A 12169-nucleotide genomic window follows, 5' to 3' on the forward strand; every position below is an offset into this window, starting at 1 on the left:
ACACACACACACTTTTTTTTTGCAAAAAAATGCTAACCATGATCTGAGCCTTCAGTGAGTTGTGATCTTTTTACCAACGGAGGGTCTTAACCTTTGCTGTTAAATGATCAGGGTCATGGTTGTTGAAGGTTAGGGTGGCTGTGGCAGTTTCTTAAAATAAGACAACAATAAAGTTTGCTGCATCAGTCGACTCTTTCTTTTATTTGGACACTTAGAGACCTTTGTAGTGTTACGAATTGGCCTGATTTCTATATTGTTGTGTCTCAGAGAACAGGGATGCCCAAGAAGGGGGAGAGATGGAGAATAGCTGGTTGGTAGAGCAGTCAGAACACAACATTTGTGATTGTTTGCTATCTCATATGAGTGTGGTTTTTGGTGGCCCCAAATAATTATAATAGTAACATCAAAGGTCACTGATCACAGATCACCATGACAGATGTCATAATAATGAAAAGGTTAGAAATATTGTGAGAATTACCAATATTTGACAGACACAGGATGTGAGCACATGCTGTTGGGAAAATGGCACCAATAGACTTGCTCCAAGTAGGGTTGCCACAAACATTCATTTTGTAAAAAAACAAAACAAAACAAAACTCAGTATCTGTGGAGCACAATAAAGCAAAGCATAATAAAACAAGGTATGACTGTAGATTCGAGGAGTAGTTAGTAGTAGTACCAGTTATCCTCATATAACCTTAGGGGTTAGGGTTCCATTCATATTTTTCATGTTAAAATGAACCTTGCTTCCTCCAGACATTACAATATACCAAGCAAAAGATATAAAAACATACCCCTGTCTCTACCACTTCAGTCATCATCATCATAAACATTTATACATTTTATTATAACTACCTAGTGATGGAGTAAAGGAGAATAGCATTATTTTACAGGTAAGGTAACTGAGGCTTAGGAAGGTTCATTGCTTTTTGTTAGGTTCCACTCTAGTAAGAGGTAGAGGCCAGATTCAATTCAGATCTTACTCTAAGACCAGTGCTGGGGTAAACTATATAAATTTACAGGAATTTTGGAGAGGTGTGGAGGATGAGTCAGTTGACCACAAATTTTCAGAGGTGAGGCTGCTGGAAATTTATGACTCCTAAAATAAATGAGTGAATAAAGTATGTGCAAAGCTGTGCTGAGTGTTGGGGATACAAATAGAAAAGACCATTCCTATTCTCAAAGAAGGGCAGCTGGGTTGCACAGTGAATAGAATGCCTGTCCTGGAGTCAGGAAGACCTGAGTGATATTCAGCCTCAGACACTTAATAATAGCTGTGTGACTCTGGCTAAATCACTTAACCCTGCTTGCCTCAGTTCCTCATCTGTAAGATGAGCTGGAGGAGGAAATGTCAAGCCATTCCAGTATTTTTGCCAAGAAAATCCCAAATGGGGTCACAGAGTTGGACATGACGACCAACCGAACAACAAAATTCTCAAGGAGCTCATTTTAATGGGGGAAGCCAATAACAAATGCAAGGTTTGAGCTGCAAGTAGGATGGAAAAGCCCCTTGACAGATGTTAATTTCTCTTCTTTAATGTCATTTCCACTGATAAAATGGTATCTATTTCTGATGTTGAACCACTTGGGGACTTGTGAGGCAAGAACTTTTCTGGGTCTTCTTTTCTGTGTGTCTGTAACAACTGTGGTTAGGCTGCATTTCCACAAAGGTTGCTTCCTAGGATCATGGCTAGAAAGCACTGGGCTGGCAATGTTGTTGTTCCCAAGGTTCTTGGGCTCAGGGTTCTGTAATGTTTCCGTCAAGATCTGAGGGGAGAGGGCAGCTAAGTGGCGCAGTGGATAAAGCACTGCCCTTGATTCAGAACGACCTGAGTTCAAATCCAGCCACAGACACTTGACATTTACCAGCTGCATGACCCTGGGCAAGTCATTTAACCCTCATTGCCATGCAAAAACAAAACAAACACCCCCTTCCCCCCCCCAAAAAAAGAAAGAAAAGATCTGAGGGTAAATGGTCGTCAAGCTGCTGGTTGTAGTGTGCTTTTACCTCTCAGCTCTCAGGGTATCTTGCTGCTTTAGCTAGGCTGACTTGCCCTCCCAGTGTTTATGGCATTTGGGTGAGGATAGCTAGTCCCTTCTCCCCAGGAGTTACTTCTTGAGATGGTGGCTTTTGAGGGCTAGGCTGGAAGCAGGACCTGTGGTGTTGGAGGGCTAAGGGTAAGAGGAAACTAGGATAGAGGTAAAGTTTAGCAGATACTTCATGCCTAACTTACTCAGAAGTTGATTGTTTCCTCTCTTTTCTTCCCACCTGTCCTCAAGAAAAAAAGCAAATAGCCGAGACCACAAATTTATAGGCGCAGTGTTCAGTGTCCATATATCCCTTTCTTGAAGTGAGATACAGGTTACATGCTTGCACCTCTTTCCACCCATTGTAACCCATGATAGAACTTAGCTTAAGCCTATGACCTAAAAACGTAGTTATTATTTATCACTTTAACAAAGATTAATTGACAGCTAGCTTTGAGAGCAATATTGGGATATAGGGCAAATAAAAGGTAGGGGTTGCAAAGCAGGTGGTGTGGGACTTAGGTGGAAATACTTTTGCCCTGAACCAGTATTATGCCACCACTGTTACTCGCTTCTGGGGCCCAGCTTGATTTGTAGACCACCTGGCAAAATTTCTTCAAGAGAAATCTGATAGTGAATACTCTAGAGAGAGGGATTACATGGATTAAAAAGAAATCCACAAGTAATCCAGAAGCTTTATTTGGATTGTGGTTTTAACCACATTCCTGACCGTATCTTTTACATGTTACTACTAATAACCAATTTATAAAATGGGAAAATTAGACTTACTTCCTTTTCTTTGCCCCCTGTCTATTATTAGGGAACACAATGGTGAAGTAGACCAATATGGGATGGGATAGGCAAAGGAAATTGTGGTAATCTAGGGGAGCCTGGGCAATTAGCAAACAATACCAATTTGGCATTATTTAAAGTTGACTATTTGGATAGTTTATCCACAGTCCTTAACTAGAACCTGAAGACCTAAATTCCATGAATTCTTTACCTGTTGAGCCAGGGTAAGGAATGTTCAGGGCAGGAGAGATGTTTTAGCAGTTAATTTGCATTTTACTAGCTGAAATTCTGTAGCTAAGATCTTTAAATAATATAGCAATTAAATCTTAACTACTTCTAATGCAAGTAGATTTCTGTAGCTCCCTTATGGATTGAATTACTTTTTTTTCACATCTACCTTAAATTCTTCAAAATCATGAAATAATTTTTCATAGGAATGGGGTTACAAAGAGATACAACTGAAATGACTGGACAACAAAGACATAATATTTCTGAATAGTTGAGTCAATTGTTCAGTTACTTTTTGTGTGTGTGTGTGAGGCACTTGGGGTTATGACTTGCCTAGGGTCACACAGCTAGTAAGTTGGCAAGTGTCTGAGGTTGGATTTAAACTCAGGTCCTCCTGACTCCAGGGCCGGTGCTCTATCCACTGTGCCACCTAGCTGCCCCGTTCAGTTACTTATAACAAGTGATTCTGGGAGGTAGATGTGTAGTAATTGAAAGATTCATTCCTGATTATTAAATTTTCTTTGCTCTCTACCTAGACTACTGCATATTTATATGGGTCTGATCTTTACAAGTACATTTATTGGTACGTGGACTTTGCAAACATTATAAATCACCATGTGCTAACATTCCAAACAAAAATATCTCCAATTGATTTTTATCAAACTTTAGCCTCTACGTTTATTATTTGTTACAAAGTTATTAGGTATTGTGATTGTTAAGGTTATAAGTTATTTTGGCAGTCATTTTCAAATAAATACTTATTTTCAGAGTTGATGCAGAGGAACCCTAGGATTAAAATTATGAAGACCTGAGTTCAAATCCCACCTCAGACACTTACTAGCTGTGTTACCCTGGGAAAGTTACCTCTGTTTACCTTAGTTTCCTTAACTGGGTATAATAATGACACCAATCTCACGGGGTTTTTCTGAGAACCAAATGAGATATTTATAAAAGCGTTTTGGTACAGTGTCTAGTATTTAGCAGGTGCAATATAATTTTTGTTCTTTCTTCCCCTCTCTTTTTACTCTCCTTTCTTTCAAATGATTGGACTTTTTTTACTGTTAAGCTTTTTTGGGGGGGGGGGAGGGACGGGGACAATGAGGGTTAAGTGATTTGCCCAGGGTCACACAGCTAGTGTCAAGTGTCTGAGGTTGAATTTGAACTCAGGTCCTCCTGAATCCAGGGCCGATGCTTTATCTACAGCGCCACCTAGCTGTTAAGCTTTGTATTTATTTTATGTAGCCTGTCTTTAATTTCTTTTTGCCACTTGAAACTATTAAATACATAAGCTCTCTCTCCCTCCAATATAATCTAAAACCCACTAATCTATGTTAATGTTTTATATATGTACATGTTTTCCCCCTCATGATCTCTTTGAAAGCAGGGATGGTTTTGATTTTCTTTGTATCCCTATCATTTAGCATGATGCCTATCACATAATAGTTGCTTAATAAATGCTTAGTGGTGGATTAAATACTTTTGGACTACATTGGGTTGCAGATAGGTGGTGACAATAACAATTTAGTTTTCTTGAAGGAAAGGTATTGTATTAATTTAAGGAATTGTCTTGATTACATAAAAAATTTCATCTTCATTTTATAATAGTTTTGGAAAAATATTTTATTTAAATGAGGATATTTTGCAAATCATAGTTTAGGCATTTACATTTTTCTCAAAACTTGTTTTATGTGGGTATAAATTAGAATGGTGCATGAGAATTCATCATTAAATAAGTAATGTTTTATGTTCATTTAAGTGAGTGGTTTATTCCTCATACCTTGGCTTTCAAGTTTGAATGAAAATGGTTTTGTGGTTTGTCACATATAAGAATGTAACCTAATACTTTGTGCCCTACTATGATTTTTTAGCACATAATTAAGATATTCAAACAGAAAAGATCTGGTGGCTAAATTTTGGTAAGTAAAGTATGCTTCTATATTTTGATGTGTTTCACTACCTATACTCTTAGTGTCAGCACTAGAGAGAAGAAAACCAGCTGTTTTGAATGAATACCACAATATTATAGTGGTGAATAGACCTTTTAAAAATTATTCCTGAAGAGAGAAAGAATATATTATTTAGCTAACTTTTTTTTTTTTGGTGGGGCTATGGGGGTAGAGTGACTTGCCCAGGGTCACACAGCTAGTGTCAAGTGTCTGAGGCCGGATTTGAACTCAGGTACTCCTGAATCCAGGGCCAGTGCTTTATCCACTGCACCACCTAGCTGCCCCCTAGCTAACTTTTTAAAAAATCTAAAAAGTACTCAAAAAAGATAAAAATAGTAATTTAATCAGCAATAGAACTTAACCCATGGTTCAGATTTCAGTGTGTACAGATTATTTTGGTCTTAATATTTGAATTTCAGACCAGTTGACTTTTAAACACCCGCATAAGACTGCAAGAAAGAATCGTAATCTTTGTTTGAGGGTTGGAGAATAAGTTCAAATCCCATCTCTGTCATTACTACAGGCAAGTCACTTATCTCTCTGTCCCTCTATTTTTCTCATCTGTAAAATAGTGGTAATAATCTTAGTATTTTCCTTGCAGTGTTGTTTTGAGGCTTAAATGATCTAGTATTTATAAAATACTTTGCAAACTTTAAAGCTCTTTAAGTATTAGTGATTATATTTCCTTCTCCTTGACTTAGCACTTGAGTACTCAAATCAATAACTGGCCTAGGATGAGAAGATGTATAAAAATTACTTTTCTACCGGAGAAAAACATAATTTTTTTCCTTAACAAGTAAATTTACTGTCCACAAATGATATTTTGATTACTTAGTTATTCTAACGTGCTACCAAACACTAAGACTAAAAAAAATCCTATTTGTGTGGTGGGAAATAGAAAATACTTTGATTAAGTTGTTCTTATTCATGCTCTATTAGATTTCCAAAATCTTATTTCAAGTTAGGGAGTTTTTATAGGCATTGATTTCATTGAAGAGAGTATAGTCACAAAAATCAAAAATATATCAGATACTCCATTACATTGAAAATGAAATATTGGACTATTCCAATAGCCTTCTAGTTGGTCTCCTTGCCATCTCTCCCCACTCTTATCTTCTATTCAGCTGCCAAAATTATCTTATTCTAATGATTCTTCTAACCATGTCTGGCATTAACTCCCTCTACATCTCTATCTCCTGGTTTCCTTCAAGTCTCAACCAAAAGCACACCTTCTACAAGGTTTTCCTTATGCCGCGTTATGCTAGTGCCTTCCCACTGAGATTATCTCCAATTTGTCTGATGCATGTGGATATGTACTTATGTATGAATATACACACACATACATAATACTATGTATATAGTATAGTTGTTTGCACGCTGTCTCCCATATTAGAATATGAGTTCTTTGATGTCAGGGGCTGTTTGCTTCTTTTTAGCCCCAGGGTTCAGCAGAGTGCGGAACTAGTAGTAAGCACTTAATGCTACTTACTAATGATGATTTATCTGTTGACCAAGAAGTTTCCCCTAGGGATCTAATATATGTCTAGACTGATAAACAACAAGCTTTTATTAAACTCCTACTATGGATCATGTAATAATTAAAATAACTTTTAAAAGAAAATTATATTGAAGATTTTTGCAGTAGGATTAAAACTACAGATAAAGTGAAAATGGTCCCTGTCCTCAAAGACTATAGTCTAACAGAGAAATGTATGTATGCATGTATGTATGCATGTATGTATGTGCATATGTAATTATTAAGGAATACGAAATGTAACAAAAGAATTGGGGAGGGGCACTAGTGGGTAGGTGGGGGTGGAGAGGGGAACAAACCAACTAGCAGAGATAGCCTCACTAGAATCACAGAATCATAATTCTAGAGAAGACACCTGAGAAGCCATCTAATTCAAATCCCTTCATTTTACCAGTTAGGAAACTGAGGTCCACAGACATTAAGTGACTTCTTCAGGGCCATAAAAGTAACAAGTATAAAATACAGAATTTGAACATAAATTATCCAGTGTCAAAGTCAGTGCTCTTTCCATTGAAATACAAGTCAGCTAAAAAGCAACAATTAAATTATTTTAAAAACAACCTTTAAGTTACTTTTCTTGCTACAAAGTCCTTCTCACTTTCCCTAAAAAATTCCTTCTCATCAGGCTACTTCTACCACTCCCCCTTCACATACATAACCTATTTTCTTCCCAGGCTCTTATCCTCTCCCCAGTCTTCAAATCATTGTCCCTAATCTCCCATAACTTTCCCTGTGTCTCTTTCTCCTTTGCCTAGGTCTTAGCCCAGCTTAGTTATATGATGAAAGTTCAAGACTAAAACTCAATGATCCTTGCCCTATAATGAATATCTAAGGCAAAAAACAAACCAAGAAGCATCGAAAAATGTTTCTTCGTACACAATAACAAAGATCTCAACTCCACTAAATAGTTTACAGTAATGAGTTGAGAATAAATGGCCATCACACAATTTCTACATTAGATGATTTGACATCTTGATTTCAAATTAAAATATCAATGCAACTACTTTTCAAATTCAAAGGTTTTATTGTGTAATAAAAACAAACATACTGCTATCTTTAAAATGCAACTACACTTCCACCGAATCCTATCCACTCAAGTAAAGACATTAATCATGTAAGCCTCCAAATCCAACTCTAGCCAAATTTAAATTTTTTAGAGATGATCTTAATTCTACATAGCAATATGAGGTAAAACCTGCTTAGAGCTTCTGTCTAGAATAACCAGCTAAAACTTAAGCACTAAGACACCATTTGACTTAAAAGTTTGGCAGGATAAATTTTTAAAGTCTGAGCATATGCATCATCTTTAAGTGCACAACATAAGCAATCTGGAGTTGAGGATACATAGATTGAGTAAAGTTGGTCTAATATAAAAAGCAGTGACATAAAATGCTGGGTCTCAAAGGAACCTTCCAAATCATCTACTCCCCCAAACTCATTTTAGAAAGGTTAAATCAGGGCTTCTTAAACTTTCTCCACTTGCAACCCCTTTCCAGCTGAGAAAATTTTACATGACCCTAGGTATGGAGGTATATAAAATAGGTATACATAACCTTTAAATGCTGTCAAATTTTTTGTAACCCCCACATTCAGTTGACCCCATATGGGGGTCAAGACCCACAGTTTAAGAAACTTTGGGTTAAATGACAGAAAGGAGAGTGGCAAAGCTAGCACTAAAATCAAAGTTTCCTAAAGTCTACTTCAAGTATCTTTTAACATAAAATTCATGTAGAAGTTGATTACAACTGTCTTAAAGTCACTGCAAAGTGGGGGCAGCTAGGTGGTGCAGTGGATAAAGCATCAGCCCTGGATTCAGGAGGACCAGAGTTCAAATCTGACCTCAAACACTTGACACTAGCTGTGTGACCTTGGGCAAGTCACTTAACCCTCATCGCCCTGCCCCCCCCCCCAAAAGTCACTGTAAAGAATCTTTGATTATCTCACCGTGAGGAAGAACACAATCTAATCTTTCTATAGTTTCAGGGAGGGTTTAGTGACTTGACTAAGATCACACAGCTGGCAGAGGCAGGATTTGAACTCAAATCTTTCTAACTTTGAAATCCAACATTCTACCCACTACACTAAAGCTGTCTTTCATAATTAATAAGGTAGTTTCACATTCAAATGTAAAACTTAAATTTGATAAACTGTAAACAGGTTTAATTCTAACTATTTAGTTTTCACAAAGTAGGTGAAGGTGTAAATAAGAAGCCAATTTAAAATTTATGTTTCAAAGCAAGAGAAGGGGACACAAACAAGAATTATTCCAATATTTATAGTTCCCTAAGTATAACAATCTCAATCTGACAACCTCCCACCATCCAGGGCCTGAGAGAAGCATATTCAGAGACAACCAAGGTAAAACACACTTAAACCACTTAAAAACTAATTTTCATTTTGACAAACAGGATTCCAGTTTTGAACTTTGATATCTGTACTTAGTTCTACACCACTCTTAAGAACAGATAAATTATTTTGCTGACTACTTTAAAAATATTTTCATGCCATTGATCTCATGGGTAACATGTATCATATTTCTCACCTCAATGGGTAGTGGAAAGGGGTAGAGGAAGAGAGAGAATTTGGAAGTGAAAATAAAATTATTTTTTTAATTCAAAAAATATTTTTATGCTATTACTTATAAATACACCTGCCAAAGTTCTGTCTCTAAAAACTAATGTTAAGGATAAGAGATCTCCAATTAATTCTTTTTAGAATTCTTCCTGTATTTGAAAGCTGCCTTTATTATTAGGAACCATTCCTAAATATGGTGCTTCTGAAAACTACTAGATCACCCAGCCCATAATTATTTACAAAACCACTTGTTACTCACTTCAAATGTAGCAATCTAGAGAAGGAGGCCTATTTGCATATCCTTGTATGTTTATACGATGTAGCAAATGACAGTAAAGAATGGTCACTTGAGACTTCATAAAATAATTTTACTTTATATAATTGAGACATTTCAAATTTCGTGTCTCCCCAGGCTAAGGAACAATCTTAAAATTATTTAACTCCCTCCCCAAAATTATTTAACTTTATTTTTTAACCTCCTTCGCTACATATTTGGACAGGTATTTCAAAGTTTTTCAAAGAACGTAACATTCTCTTCTGGGCCACTGAAAATAACAGGCAAACCACGTACAACTGCAGCTGTTTAACAACTCACTGAAGTGTTGCAACAAGAAAGCACCTTAGAACTCAATATACCCCTAAAATGTACGTATGCTGCCATCAATTAGCAATAGCTGCTTAGTACCCCTCAGCATCTCACAGGCTTAAATTTAACACAATGAAAAAAGGCACATGGAAAATGATTGTAAAAATACATACCGAGATTTATTTGTAAATCATCTTCACCAAAAGCTGTAAACACCACCTTTATTTTCGTTTTCTTCCCCACCCCCAACGTTCCGTCTTTCCTTTTACTAGCTTGGACCAGGAGATTGCTACCGTCCCAGAGAAAGGATCAAAACATCTGGCAGCGGCTCCCAGGGAGTTTCCTCCCCACCTTTCAGGAAACTAACCGGGGACTAAAAGCACCGGGTCGCACCAACCCGGGCACCTAGTGCGGCTCATCCCCACCAAGCATTCCCGACACCCTTCCGCACCCGCCCCCAGGCTCCTCAAGAAGTCGCCCGAGAGCCGCAAATCGTGACGTGTCTCTCCCAAACACTCCGACAAAAGCCACCAATATCGCGACATGTCACCCCCACACACACACATTCCGCCTCGCCTTCCAGTCGCAAGCGTTAGGGGAATGCGAACCGTTCCCTCACACCACCCACCCCCCGCTGTGGGCCCCCAGCAGGTCGAGGCTGGCGGGGACTCAGGGACAGAGACACGGAGCCGGAGCGGCGCCGGCGAGCAGCGCGGCAGGTTGCGCCACACCGAACCGCAGCGCCCTGGCCCGGGAAGGACCTTGGGGGCGCCCGGGCCGGAGGGGCCTTGGCCATGATCCCGGCCCGGCCTCCCACACTGCACAGAACACTCCACTACACAACACCACCTCACAACCCCGACACACACACACACACACACACACACACACACACACACACAAGACACAGCCGCGGACGGGAGAGACCGCGCCGCCACGGCCGCATCCGGGTTCTCCCCCTCCTCCTTCCATCGGGACCCGCCTGGGGCACTCACCTGCCTCGCGCGCTCAGTAGCTGCAGCCGCCGCGGCCCCCGAGCTCTCGCGTCCCCATCCCGTCCTGGGCCAGAGCAGCCCCCCAGCGCCAGGAGCAGCCGCGCGCTACGCCAGCCGCCCGGCAACTGCCATTTCCAACGCCGCCGCCGCGGCACCCACGGACGCGCGCGCGCGCCCCCGCGCCAGCCGCCGTGCACGTGCCCGTGCTCACTTCCCCTTAGCCCCGCCCAACCGCGGCCTGGCTGCCTCCCCCACTCCCTCCCTCCCCAGCTCTCCCCAGGCGGGGAAGGGGGGAAGGGGGACTGGGACGAGGGAGTGGGAAAGGGGGAGAGGGAGTCCAAGGCTGAGCCGAGGCAGAGAAGAAAATGCATAAATGGCTTTCTATCACGTGTGTTAGAGAGAGAGAGAGAGAGAGAGAGAGAGAGAGAGTGTGTGTGTGTGTGTGTGTGTGTGTGTGTGTGTGTGTGTGTGTGTGTGTTCCTCCTCCCCTGAGAAGTGTGGATTAGATGTAAAGCATTCCCCCTCCCCCCCTGTCCCTGTCTGTATCTCTTGTCTCTCTCTCTGTTTTACTGTCTCTGTCTCTCTCTCTCTTTCTCCTCTGCACCTCACTCCTTCCTCTCCCTCTGCTCCTCTGTTCTCTCCTGCCAATCACTAGGAGAGACTTGGACATTTCATTGCCTAGGGTCAGTTCTCACCAAATGTGCACCATCCAGGAAAACTAGCCCTCTTTGCCTTCAAATGGAGAAGGAGAAAAGAGCCTTTACCAAAACGATGTTGGTTTATTTTCTGATCATTCGGCTTTAATTTTAATTTCTAAATGGAATAGCATTTGGTCCTACTTGTTACCTTAATGACTATTTTATTTATGTGGTTACTTATGTTCACCAGGAACCAGTTATTCAGAGTTGCTTGTTTAAATGACAACCAAAATTTCAAATAGAGCTACAGAAGAGCTGCAGGAATTTAGTTAAGCAACCTCAGTTTGTTTCCCCTTGAAAACCTTAAAATCTAGGGTCTATTTTTATTTTATATTAAAGGAGTTTCCTGTTTTATCCCTTTCCAAATAGCCAAACCCTGATGAACCCTGATGATCTTAAGATCATTTAGTAGCATCCTTTCATTTTGCTATTGAGGAAACTGAGGCCCAGAGAGATTAAGTTATTTGCCCAAAATAAAGCAATTTATCTTCCCTAGAGTATGGGGAGGGGTGGACCCATACTGCTAGTTCCAACAGGGACTAGGGTCCAGGGCATAAACCACAAGCATCCTGTCCCTGCCCACAATCATTAGTATGTTTCCTGTTCTGTCTCCCTCCTTCCCATGTCCCTTCAAAGGATAAGCACATATATTTAGAGACATAATACATAGGGATGGGAATGTATTTTCTTTTTTGTACTTTGAGTAGAGAGAGAACTGTATTGGATATTTTTTAAAAATCTGGAATAGACTAAGGAGTGGAGGTGAATAAAGCTTGAGGGAACAGAAG

General features: G+C 39.9%; 1 protein-coding gene across 3 annotated transcripts in view; it reads right to left on the reverse strand.

Annotated features, from left to right (window-relative positions):
• Window positions 1-10843, reverse strand: part of PIK3CB (phosphatidylinositol-4,5-bisphosphate 3-kinase catalytic subunit beta) — a 190902-nt gene extending 180059 nt beyond the window's left edge. For 2 of the 3 annotated variants that reach the window (XM_043996524.1, XM_043996526.1), the window contains exon 1: window positions 10684-10843. The gene's annotated coding sequence lies outside the window, so the exon portion shown is untranslated. Of the gene's footprint in view, window positions 1-9861; window positions 10137-10683 lie in introns of those variants that run through there. The other variant, XM_043996527.1, reaches the window with a different exon arrangement.
• Between the last annotated feature and the right edge of the window lie 1326 nt (window positions 10844-12169).

This window comes from Dromiciops gliroides, chromosome 3 (genome assembly GCF_019393635.1).
Source record: "Dromiciops gliroides isolate mDroGli1 chromosome 3, mDroGli1.pri, whole genome shotgun sequence".
Classification (NCBI taxonomy): Eukaryota; Metazoa; Chordata; class Mammalia; order Microbiotheria; family Microbiotheriidae; genus Dromiciops; species Dromiciops gliroides.